The sequence below is a fragment of the Canis aureus genome, chromosome 1 (genome assembly GCF_053574225.1).
Source record: "Canis aureus isolate CA01 chromosome 1, VMU_Caureus_v.1.0, whole genome shotgun sequence".
Taxonomy (NCBI): Eukaryota; Metazoa; Chordata; class Mammalia; order Carnivora; family Canidae; genus Canis; species Canis aureus.
The window spans coordinates 31,699,244-31,712,493 of NC_135611.1; the positions used below are offsets into that span (position 1 = coordinate 31,699,244).

At 37.0% G+C, this 13,250-nt stretch overlaps 1 protein-coding gene across 8 annotated transcripts in view; it reads right to left on the reverse strand.

Moving 5' to 3' along the window:
• Positions 1–13,250, reverse strand: part of REPS1 (RALBP1 associated Eps domain containing 1) — an 82,323-nt gene that overhangs the window by 56,735 nt on the left and 12,338 nt on the right. Inside the window, exon 2 of one of the 8 annotated variants that reach the window (XM_077894723.1) lies at positions 1,182–1,272. The exons of the other annotated variants lie outside the window; for them this stretch is intronic. The gene's annotated coding sequence lies outside the window, so the exon portion shown is untranslated. The remainder of the gene's footprint in view (positions 1–1,181; positions 1,273–13,250) is intronic. 8 annotated transcript variants of the gene reach the window in all.

Genomic DNA, 13,250 nt, shown 5'->3' on the forward strand with positions numbered 1-13,250 from the left:
ATTTTTAAACTTTATGGAGTTCTTAATTTAAACTTCTGGATAGTATAGGTAATAAAAGAGATTCCTTTTGGCAATATCTGACTCTTAATTCTTTAACTATAAATTTTACTTGCTTTGGGCCATAATAGTCAACTGTTGTAATGTTATACTGTTAACAGTCTACTATGATAAGAGTAGTACATACAGACCAATAAATATTTTACAGGTTATAATCAGTATCACAGTCATTAGTTATCTAAACAAATAAAACACTTTTGACAGCCTCTAAACATTAGGGCTCTGATATGAAAAACAGTATGACTGCCTATAAAGTTCACTGGTAGTTCAAGTCCCAAATTCCCAATTAAAATAATTTTTGTATTTTCTACATCAACAAAAAAACTTAAAAAAATATCACAATACAGACTAAAGAAGAAAAACAACAAAAATGCAAAAGGAGTTTTTAAAATATAAACCATCTAAAACTTAAGCTTAAAATAGTTGCGTGTGCCTTTAGAAAATATTATTGAGGTATGCAGTCTTGTAAAATAAATCCAGCCAGTAAACTATACTTAGAGTAACCATAAAATGTACACCCAACCTAGGACATTTGCAAGAGTAAAAGGGGTACTATTTATACCTAGACAACAGGCATGAGATTGTCTCAAGCAAACCCAGACTTGTAACTACCCTTCTAAAACACCTTTAAAAATAAATGATCTCATTTAACTGGTAAGATGCATAAAATGACAGAAAAAGCCAACACTTCCTAACTATATGCCTTGATACTATAGTATTAAGTATATAATATACTTAATATATAATACATATTATAAAATATACATACTCATATATAACTATTAATACTAAATATTAATTTTTAATTAAGGAGTAATATTTTTCAGGAATTGGTACTAGTAATCAAAACCCTGTTTTCTTACACAGAGGCCTAAAGGATGATTCTAGAGCTACAGCAACTCCTGATTTATCAAATTTAACAAATAATAATAAAAGTTAGACATTTAAACACTCTGGGCCAGGTATCATTCTAAGAACTTTACAAATTAGCTCATTCAGTCTCCATAAAGGGAATGTTTATTCCTTTAAGACAGGGCCTTTTATCCCTTTTTTACATGAGAAAACTAAAGCACTGAAAGATTAAACTAAGTGGAGAAGCTGAGGACTCCACAGGATGCTCTTACCTACAGCACTCGGTTACTACTGCTCTCTTCCTGGGAAGACTGGGGGCCCATTATTCTTCAGAATAGAGTGGAGCTCTGAAGTGTCTGCAGTCTGTGAACACAGTTAAGCATCTGTGATATAACTCTGGTGTATGTTCTTCTTTACCACTGGTCAGGCATCAGCAAACATGGGTCTGGGAACTTGCTGTTACTTTGATAAACAGAAACCATTCACTGCACTCAGGATAATGCTCTACCCCGTGTGGGCTATTGCAGGTTGTTACCGGATAAGGATGATGACAATAATGATGATTATGATAAGCTAACATTAATAGTGTATATATGTATATATCAGGTACCCATCCAAGCTCAGTAACACATGAACCAATATAATCATCCTCATAACTCTAGGAGTATGAGTAGGTACAGTTTTACAGATGAGAAAACTGACATCCGGGGAAGCTTGCTCAAGGACACACAGCAAGCTGACAGAACATGGAAAGAAACCCATGCTCTTAACCACTACATTATTGTATAAAGGATAATGTCTGCCCAGTGGTAAAGTCACATAATAAGGTGAATTATACCAGAGCTTTACTATGTTACATCATGAAACAAGAGTTTCTGTTTTTTTGGCAGGTAGGCCACAGAATCAAGTTTTGATAACTGCTTCTTATGTGAAAAGAGCTAAGTTACATAATATATCTCAAGCTTCCTCCAAGATCAAAGAATGGGGTGGATTCTACTCTAAGATCTCTTCTAGTGCAAACACCATTTCTCTGAACACAAATTTCGTATCAAGTCTATAATTAAAAAACTGCTCTCTGAAAACATCTAATTTTTAAAAATCTATTTTCTGCCAAAGTACCAAAGATTACTAGTTATGTGCCACCTTTAAAAAATGCCACAGATGTATATTTAAATATGAGTTATGATGAACAAAAATATAAGGAGTTAATAAATTCACTGCTTGAATGGGGCATTTAAGTGGAAATAATTAAGTGACTTGCCAAAACCTTGTTCTGTAAACCTAGCTCCAAAGGAACAACACCTGGCGTGAAATTCAAGCATCAATATTTTAATTTTTAAATCAGTGCCTTATCATATTTTTCGACTAAATATTTGATAACGAAAACTTTCTGCACTCTAGTTTTGTATTATGTCTTAGGGTCAATTTTCCCCTCTATCAGAAGTGTGTCAATCAAATTACTCAAGAAAAAAAGGGGAAAAAAAAGAAAAAAATATAGGGGAATGATTTGGCTTACCACATCTGTTTTATAACCAACATCTTAGGAACATAACTAACCCACAGAATTAAAAAATGCTGCTTGTCTTAAAACCAGGTGTATTTTATAAAATAGATAAAAATTTAAAAAAGCAGAACAGTAGCAAATATACCATGAAACTAATATGAACCCATGACATTACCCTAAAGAAATGGTGATAAATTATAAATAAAACTATCAAATGTTCTGTGACATTTTACTTAATTAGAAAATGCTGTAACATACAGAAATTCACAATGACTGAACATTCGTCCCCTCAGATCTTTGAGGTTTAGTAAGTCTTTTGTTGAGTTTAACTGCATGCTGTACTAATTTTAGGGTATACGTATCTCGGGGAGGTTTTGCTGAAGACCTTATTCTCCCTTTCCTGTGTACCATGGTCCCAGTGTGACAATGCTTTCTACTCAACAAGTGTTTAACAAACATATACAAATATCAAAAAACACCTTCCATACTCAAGTCAGATAAGGACAAAGGAAAGTTTTCAGGATCTTCCAAGACGCTACATCCTTCCTAAGGAAATAAAAACAGTAGTAGACAACAGTTATCTAGTACTACTCCCAAGTACCAGGCACTGCTCTGGGTATTTTATGAATTAATTTAGTCCTCAAAACAATCCTATGAGGCAAGTGCTATATTATTCCCAATATACAGATGAAAAAACTAATGCCCAGAGAAACCAAGGCCCACAATAAAATACTTGCTTCAAAGTAAGAAGTCTTAAGAATTAAACTATGTCTTTAAAATTCTATCAAAGATTAAAAAAAAAAAGATTTTTAGCTGACTAAATGAGAAAACAAATACTAAACAAAATAACAAAATTGATGATATCAAAGAACCTCAAACAACCCTAAAAAAGTAGGTACTGTTATATTCATCTTACAAATCGAAATAGCCAAAGAGAAGAAAGTTCTTGCCCAAGATCACAGACTAAAAATCAGCAGGACCAAAATATAAATAGCTTTGAGAAACTGCAGTCTGGCTTGCTCCACTAAGTCACTGTTTCCCAAACTTGAGGCATCTGTACACCACTTTCACAGACTCTACCGTGTCTATGAGCTTCTTCTGCTGTTAATTTTTATCTCTTACACCATGATACTTAAAAAACGTTAATACATTTTTTTTTTTTAAAGATTTTATTTATTTATTCATGATAGTCACACAGAGAGAGAGAGACAGAGAGGCAGAGACACAGGCAGAGGGAGAAGCAGGCTCCATGCAGGGAGCCCGACGTGGGATTCGATCCCGGGTCTCCAGGATCGTGCCCTGGGCCAAAGGCAGGCGCCAAACCGCTGCGCCACCCAGGGATCCCCGTTAATACATTTTTTTCAAAAGATTTATTCATTTTAAAGGGAGTATAAGCAGAGGGAGGGGCAAAGAGTGAGAAGAGAGAGAATTCTTAAGCAGACTCCATGCTAAACATGGAGCCCTGAGATCATTTACCTGAGCCCAAACCAAGAATCGGACACCTAACCAACTAAGCCACGCAGGTGCCCCTTAATACACTAATTTTTTTAAAGATTTTATTTATTTATTTATGAGACACACACACACACAGAGAGAGAGAGAGAGAGGCAGAGACACAGGCAGAGGGAGAAACAGGCTCCCTGCAGGGAGCCCGAGTGGGACTCGATCCCAGGACTCTGGGATCACGCCCTGAGCAGAAGTCAGACACACTCAACGGCTGAGCCACCCAGGTGCCCCTTAATACACTAGTTTAAAATATCACACCATAAATAAAATTTTAAGTATCACTTGAAATAAACAGAAAATAATAGAAACTATATAAGTTCCAGGAAAACAAAACTGCTATTTAATTTCATCTAAATACCATTGTCTGCAAAATATCCTTGTGGCTCCATCTAGGCCTGCCTGTAAGAGTAACCTGTTAGGAAGGTGATAAAAACTTAGTTCCAAGCTGAAATTTCTCCTTAATCAGACCTGGGAAACCACTGAAAAGGGAACAGCTTTCTTACTGTGCTTTCACATCTTCTTGGGTACATATCCCCCACTTTAGGAAAAAAAAAGTTTTCTACCGCCTCCCTTAAACCAAGTATGCAGCCATGCCACCAGTCTTTCTTTACACTCACATTTTAGAGAATGCTCTAACACAAAAAGAAGGCAGACTGGTTATCGTAATTAGTAGCACTATAGGAACACCTTCATCAAAATGTTCTCCTCTGAAGTACTCCATACAGTGTTCAAAGTACTAATAGTATACCCTTAGAAGCACACAATGTTCTAACACACATCCCCTGCTCTCAAGAACTTCTGACCTAGTTGTAAACACAACACATAATTGAAAAAGATAAGCCATGATATAAAGCTGTAATTTTACACATCAGAATGGTTATCTTGAATACAAAGTTTTGTCACCAAATGGGAGCTGGATTTGAATCCCAGCTCCTACTAAGCATATAACCTCTAAAACCCCAGGTTTCTCAGCTATAAAACAGAAATAATGCCTGTTCTCTAAATTTAAAATTAGTTATATGCCAAAGAGCTCAACACCTGGCTCATAACAGACGCTCATAATTAGGACTTGATACTGGTAAGAGTTACAGAGGGACTACTATGGGTTGAAAATATTATTAGAAAAAAAAAAAAAGGAAGCCTGGTCTGGACCTTAAAGAATAGACAGGTTTTGCTAAGTCTAAACAAGATGGGCATTCTAATTGTGGGGGCTGGGCAGAGTAAGGAGAGTGCTACCAACAGATCAAAACAGAGATTGTAGTGGTGGCTAGGTAGCAAACTGGACAGAACTCAATGGCGAGGGCTCTGAATGTGACTATTTTTTACCAAGCATTTTTGAAGAATGTCATATAATTTTTTAGAAATTCATTATCTATTTCAACAATTACAGAAAACCTAGTTAAGAATTCAGAGGCTAAAAAACAAAACAAAACAAAAACAAAAACAAAAAACAAAAAAATTCAGAGGCTACTGCAGTGTTGAGCAACATGCTGGTAAGAGCTCAAGTGCATAATGGAAAAGACAGAAAAGAATGATAAGCTGATATCTAAAGAGAAAATCTGAAGAATCTCACAGGTTGGACATAAGGGAAGGAGGAGTCAAAGCTAATTCTGAACAAGAGAAAGAGACACAGTATGAAGACAGGAAGCTAAAGACATAAAGTAACAGTAATTTAGGATAATGGCACGCAAAAAAAAAAAAAAAAAAAAAAAAAAGAATATCTACCAAGAAGTAATTCAGTGTCACTTGCAAGTGAAATGGTAAAACAGGGTAAGCCCTAAGAATTTGGTGACTAGGATAAAAGCAAACTTTAAGAATATCCTTTTTTAGGGGTACCTGGGTGGCAGTCAGTTGGGCAGCTGACTTGATTTCAGCTCAGGTCATGATCTCAGGGTCTTGAGATCAAGCCCCGAGTCAAGCTCAAGGTCAGCTCCATGTACACTAGGCACAGAGCCTGCTTAAGATTCTCTCTCCTTCCCCCCTGCCGCTCCCCCTCTTAAAAAAAAAAAAAAAAAAAAAAAAGAATATCCCTTTTTAAAAGAAAAGGAGAGTGGAAGTAGTACAAAAGTTAGATTACTAGTGGTTGAGGAGAGTATACAGGCAGTGAAAAGAAATCTGGGTCATATGTTATTTGGCAGTAAAAGGAAAAAGAAAAATAGGGAAGGCAGCTCCATGGGTGTGCAGGGTCAAATGAAAAGAGGAAGCAAAAAAAAGAGCTCTATGTAGCAAATAGCCATGATACAATACAATTAGTAACTATGACAATGCTATTTTGGCCATTTGTTACATGCAAATGAGGAACACAAAGTTTAGATTCACTCTAGAATCTAGTCTTAGGGGGAATTTGCAGAAATATGATGAAGAAAGTAAAAGATTTCTAATTCCAGGGGTTTAAAACTGTGGGCAGTAACAGAAAAGCCAACCACAAACTCCCTTCCTCTGGCTATTAAATCCTTAGCTTTTTGCAGGGAGGCAGAGAATACAGTAGGCTCTTATGTCTCAAAGGTTTCACATCAGCAATTTCTATTATTCCTGTTAGATTCATACAGATCATGACAAATGCTATAACCTGTCATTCTGTTGTGATACAAGTTTCATTGGCCTGTGCTAGGGAATAGGCTGTGTGTGATGTCATGTGAAGTGTGCCTCACACCCTCATCTTTAAGTGGGTCTGTCTGTGGTCTTCCATTTCCAGCCAGGTACAATAGAACTGGACAGAAGTTGTGCTTTATTACATTTTATTAAAGAAGGTATATGCTATAGTGCTAAGATATCCAGACTCGACCAGAATTTCTTTACCTGCCCACAAATTCTTAGTTTTGTTTCTCATTAAACTTCTTACAGTCACTCTGCTATAAAAAAAAGAAATTCGGGGGGGGGGGGGGTTAGGTTTTGAAAGGGAGGCAGGGGGAACTGGCAACATCAGTCAGCAAAGCACCAAAGTCAGATCTCAGAGAATTCTGTGCTATTTGTTCCCGTTCTTGCCACCTCCTCCTCTTCTCTTCTCGTGCCCAGAACGTTGACTGGGGTGGGCAGAGAGAGTACCCATAGTGCTGGCAGAGGAACATCCAAAGCTGCAAGCTTTACCACCCCCACTTTTTACTTCCCTGGGTGAAGAGCCCAGACTTGTCTTAATTCATCATCCCAAACACGTCTATGGGTGCACAGCAATAAGCAGAGCTAAGCAACTTCCTTACCCTTAAAAGCTGGCTATGTTCTCTAAACATCTACTATGTGCTTTTGCTACTCTAGATATCACAAGGTCATGAAAGAAATGAAACCTGAATTTTATTCAGTTTGCTTAAATATTGTTGAGAGGTAAATCTACTGGAAGAGCAGCTAAACAATGACATAAATGAACAAAAAGCAACCTAGTACAAAACACATAGAAAATTATGGGTAGGAGACAAAGTCTCAGAGTGAGAGTGAGGTTGTTCAAATTGGATTTCCATAGATACCAAAGCTAACTCATGTTCTGAAAAAAGGGGAGGATGGAAGGTGGGGGAGGGTACTGCAGATAAACAAAGTAGCATGATGAAAAGAAGCTGATAAAGAACAAGTAACTGTGAGAAACAGAAAACAGATTTGGTGGGTGGGAACACACAGTCCATGTTAAGACAATAATCTAAAACAAGATTGTGAGATGTGGGGGTGAGTGGTAGGTAATTTTAAGGCTGGTAGACAGGACTATTCAGATCTGATAGCTCTAGTGTCAGGGCCGGGCATTTCATGAGAATGCTATGCTTTTCCTCCCAAAGTGTCAACCAAATTAAATTAGAAACTACTGACCTATTTCCTTATTTAGATTTTTTCTTCCCTTATTTAGATTCTCTACCACTTCCTGCTTATTGTCAAGTTCAAAAATTAGAAATTATACTTCTAAAGGGCAGAGGAACTCGTGAGTTTATGACTAAAGTGAACCGTAATTATCTTTAAAAATTAAGAAAACAGCCTTTAGGCACAGTACCTTACAGAAAAGTTGTTAGTATGCATGCTCACTATATCTGATTAGAGCCACCTGAACAACTTCAGAAGTATTAACTAGCACACTCAGTCTAATTGAAGATCTATACAATCTTGTCTCAAAGGCTTCATATTGTTCCAAGAGGCTCATACACTGTTATTCATATTTTTTTTTTTTAAGATTTTATTTTATTTACTCATGAGAGATACAGAGCGAACGAGAGAGAGGCGGAGGGAGAAGCAGGCTCCATGCGGGGAGCCCAACGTGGGACTCGATCCCGGGTCTCCAGGATTAGACCCCGGGCTGCAGGCGGCGCTAAACCGCTGTGCCACCAGGGCTGCCCTGTTATTCAGAATTTTTAAAGTAGTATGATAAAATGAAAAGATCAGGTTAGGATCCACCAATGTACTGATAAGGAATGAAGGCCTGATGTGCTAATTAACCAGTCCAATAGGTTTGGGGTGCCTATCATGAACAATGATATGAAGGAAACAAATACTAATAAGTAAATACTTGCCTTCAAGTTGCTTGCCACCTATCATTCAGGAAAACATAGACACATGAGCAGGAAGCTAAAAGTCCAAGTTGTATACAAGTGCAAACATACAGAACAGTGTGGGAAAATTACAGAAGGAGGGATATCTCATTCAAATGATTAGGGAAAAGTAAGAAGAAGGATGTCAAATTAAAGCAGAACAAAACAAAGCATGAATGATATAAAGATTTTGAATTATTATTTCAAATAGTTTTCTTATTCCATGGGCAACAAAATAATATTACAGAGATATTCTTGATGACTCAGATAATTTAGATAAATATTATGTCTGGGATAAAAATTATAAAGGAAACAAAGGACTTTTAAAAATAAGTTAGTCTGCATATACCTCAGTATATAGAAATGAACTCATCATGAGAAGGATTTGTTCTAGATACCAACGAAGAATATGTAAAATCTCAGTAACAATTTGGAGAATTTAAGAGAAAAATCTAGAATGAGTTAACCAAAAGTCTTAATTAAAAAATGTTTTGAAAGTAATATACAAACTTGGCAGCAAGCAATCTGACTTCCATTCTTTTTTTTTTTTTTTTTAATCCATGAGCGACAGAGAGAGAGAGAGAGGGAGGGAGGCAGAGACACAGGCAGAAGGAGAAGCAGGCTCCATGCAGGGAGTCTGACGTGGGACTCAATCCTGAGTCTCCAGGATCAGGCCCTAGGCTGAAGGTGGCGCTAAACCGCTGAGCCACCCGGGCTCCCCCTGATTTCCATTCTTATACTTCTGTGAAACCCAATATTGAGTTTTGCAGCATGCAACAGACTATGCTTTTCCAAAACATGCTTTCTTTCCTTGCTTCTCTGCTCATCTCCCTCCAAAGACCCAAGCAGCTACTTCAGGCTTTCTCTTAGGCTCTTTCTTTTACTTAACAAAGTCATCTTGCCTGACCTTATTCATCTCTGTGGCATAAGCTGCCACCTCTGTTCAGGAGATCCAAACCATGTTTCTGTAAACTTTCTCCCAAGTTTCAGTCCTCTTGAGCTTATAATAAGCAGGCTCTCAAAAAAGTCAGATGAATGAATATTACCCAGATTTCCTAGAGGAGATCTTGACTAACTTTGCTTTAGCAAATAAAAGTGTTTGGTTTAACAATCTATTAGAATGTTCCTTGTCTTTATATAAAAATAGTTTTGGATCATATCCCTTTATTTTAATAAAGTTATTAATATACTTATTAGCAAACTGAAAATAATCAGTGTATCTAAATAAATGCAGAAGAACCTATTTTTAAGTTTTACTTACAGAATGTTCGAAGACACATGCCTGAAAGACAGAGGTAAAAGAGGACTTGTAACTGTCAAGATTACACAGCTAGTAAATGGTAGAGTTGGGAGTTAAGTAGTCCTGTTTGTAACCACAGTGCTCTACTTCCTAAGTATTATATGATTAATAATCCCACTTCTATGCTCATCTCTTTGTCCTCTATCTAAAATACTCTAAATCCCCAAATTTCTTCTTTAAAATTATGTTGAGAGGCCCCTACTTGCTTGCAGTCTGCCTCTAGTGGCCTGAGTCCTTTTAGAATCTTTAACAGTTGTGTAGTGCCTACTATATGCCAGCTACTGTTAAGAAGTTATTTATCCTCTCCATGTCTTTATTTTAAAAACAGGTAAAATAAACTGTACCAACATTGAGAATTAAATGAATTAATACTAGTAAAGGGGCAAAAACAGTAGCTGGCATATAGTAGGCACTACACAACAGCATCTATTATTATTTTATTATTACAGCATTAAAGTTAGTAATCAGCATACTTCTGGGAAAAAAAGATAAATTTGTGCTCACTCATTCAATATTCAGCAAATATTAACCACCAAAAAATGTCTGGTCATGATCCTGATAGTAACAGTTACCCTGGTAGATTGCTGGAGCTTAGGAGAAAAGATTTAAGTTTACCTGAAGAGCACGAATTAGGTCTCTTTTACTCATCTCTATATATTCAGTACCTGGATGCATACATTGGTGCATAAAAGGTGTCTGACAGTGATTGCTGACTTAATGAATAATGTTATTATAGAATATTAAATAGGAAAAACATATTCTGAATATACAGAGAACAGAATTCAATAGAACCATCTCCTAAATAAAATAGTATAGTAATGCTACAGCTACAAGGTAACTGATCTTCAAGTAATTTGTTCACAAATCTTCAAGAATCCACTAATTTTAGAGTATCATAAAAGCATACATTTTCTTATTAATAAAATGGGAATAACAGGCTTACTATAAGGATTAAATGAGACCATGTGTTAAATAAGAACCACAAAGCTGCAATGAGATGCTAGTGGAAAAGAGTAGGCTAGACTATTCTAGCTCCAAGGCGCATTCCTCAGCCAAAATGCAATCATACTATGTGTGGATGACTTGGGTATTGCTTGCAAATGGCTAAAAGGCTCTTACATTAAATATGCAAATGTTAAAAAATATGCAAATACTTCTGGGTTTAACATCCAAGGTTCAACTTTTTGGAGGCTACACTAATTTTAGGCAAATATTATACTTCTACATCCACCTCGCCTTGCTAGGGGTCTCAAGAATATTTCAGAAAAACCTCTGAAATCTTAAGTGAGAATACCTAAAACTCTACAGCAAAAGTGCAACTTGCCATTTACTGTGAAAGAATATTTCAAATATAATGAAGTATGAAATCTTCATTTTTTTAGTCAACAGCCTTATTCAGAAACAACCATCAAGTCTGCACAAGCTTTAAGGCCACCCAGCTGCTACTCTCAAGCCCTGAAATGTCCACTGAATCTTGCTAACACAGATGAACTGAACATGACATCTCACTCAGCACATCCAAAATTCAGCACAAGGTAACCCCAAAAAACTATACAACCCTCCTCACTTCTTTCTGTTAATGGTTATCACCACTCTGTAAGCTACATAAGATCAAAACCTTAAAATCATTTTTATGATTTTATGATTTTATGATTTATTTGAGTTTTCTCAAATAAGCAGAGCTTGACTGAATGACACTTATTTGATCACCCTCTTAGAACTGGGTACTTTGCTCTATGTTTACACTTTATTTCACTTTGGTATTATGAAAACTTCTGGTATTACTGATATTATCTGATATTATCCTCAGTCTACAAATGAGGAAATGGGAGTCTTCAAGAGAGGTTAAGTTACTTGTTCAGGACAAGAGTTATTAAATACAAAGTGGAGATTCATTTATTTATGTGAGAGGGAGAAAGAGCACAGGGGAGGGGCAGAGGAACAAGCAGATTCCCCACTAAGCAAGAACCTGACATGGGGCTCTGACCTGAGATCAGGACCTGAGCCAAAGGCAGACACTTAACCAATGGAACCATCCTGGCACCCAAGTGGAGATTCAAATCTATAACGTCACATTCGAATACTCAATACTTGCTGGCACAGAATAAGGGTGTTATAATTAAATATTTTTCTATGGAACATAATTAAGTGCTCTAAAAAATATGAATTCTTCTTTTTCTGGGGTGGGCAGGAGAGGGAGAGAGAATCTTAAGCAGGCATCTAGCACAGAGCCTGAATCGGGGGTTCCAACTCGCAACCCTGAGATCATGACCTTAAACACTTGTGTTTAAACAAACCTCTGGGGCAGCCCAGGTGGCTCAGTGGTTTGGCGCCGCCTGCAGCCCAGGGCATGATCCTGGAGACGCCGGATAGAGTCCCACATCGGGCTTCCTGCATGGAACCCGCTTCTCCCTCTGCCTGTGTCTCTGCCTCTCTCTCTGAATGAATAAATAAATAAATATTAAAAAAATAAACAAATAAATCTTAAAAAAAATAAACAAACCTCTGTTCCTTCTAGTCCTAAATGAGACACAAAGAAAAATCAATAATTCTTAATAGTTTCTAGAAAATGATTTTTTTTCAAGGATAGAGATTTCTATTTCCACATACACCTGACATATTCCATGGACAAGAAACAATAATCACTCTTAGATCAGGGCTGTTGGCTACTCTTTATCCAATGCAGCATATTTACATGATTGTGAGGACTGGGTCCCAGATCTATCACTTATGCAAATTTGGACTGGATACAACAATGCAGAAATACAAAGCCACCAAATCAATGCTTCAAAGTAACAATAGAAGCTTTTAGCCTAAAAAAAGATTCATGATGGTGATGGTGATTATTTTTTTAAAGATTTGCGAGAGAGAGAGAGAGAGAGAGAGAGAGAGAGAGAGAGAACGCTCACATGTGCAGGGTGCGTGTGAGGGGCAGAGGGAAAGGAAAAGATAATCTTAAGCACACTCCACGCTGAATCCTGAGGCAGGACTCTATTCTCAGGATCCTGAGATCATGACCTGAGTGGAAACCAAGAATCCTGACAGTGATTATTTTAATAGAAGATAACCAGAAGTAGTCCTTCCTATAGATTAAAACTACTATTTTATTAAATTACTACTTATCAGGCATGATTATTTCAAAGTCAGATTATTTTTGAGGCACTATGTGTAATTTTCCAAAAAATTACGATATCTGAATTAAGTGTATATAAATTCAGCATACGACCCAAACTCAACAGAAACTGGTCTCAATTCTTTCTAAATCACAACTTTTTCAGCCCCTTCTAAAGCTATTAAATAATGTACACGTAAAAAAATCTAGCCCGGGTGGCTCAGTGGTTTAGCACCGCCTTCAGCCCAGGGCCTGATCCTGGAGACCAGGATCAAGTCCCACATCAGGCTCCCTGCATGGAGCCTGCTTCTCCTGCCTGTGTCTCTGCCTCTCTCTCTCTCTCTCTGTCTCTCATGAATAAATAAATAAAATCTTAAAAAAAAAAATCTAGTACATATAAGGCATGTACACAGAAAGCAA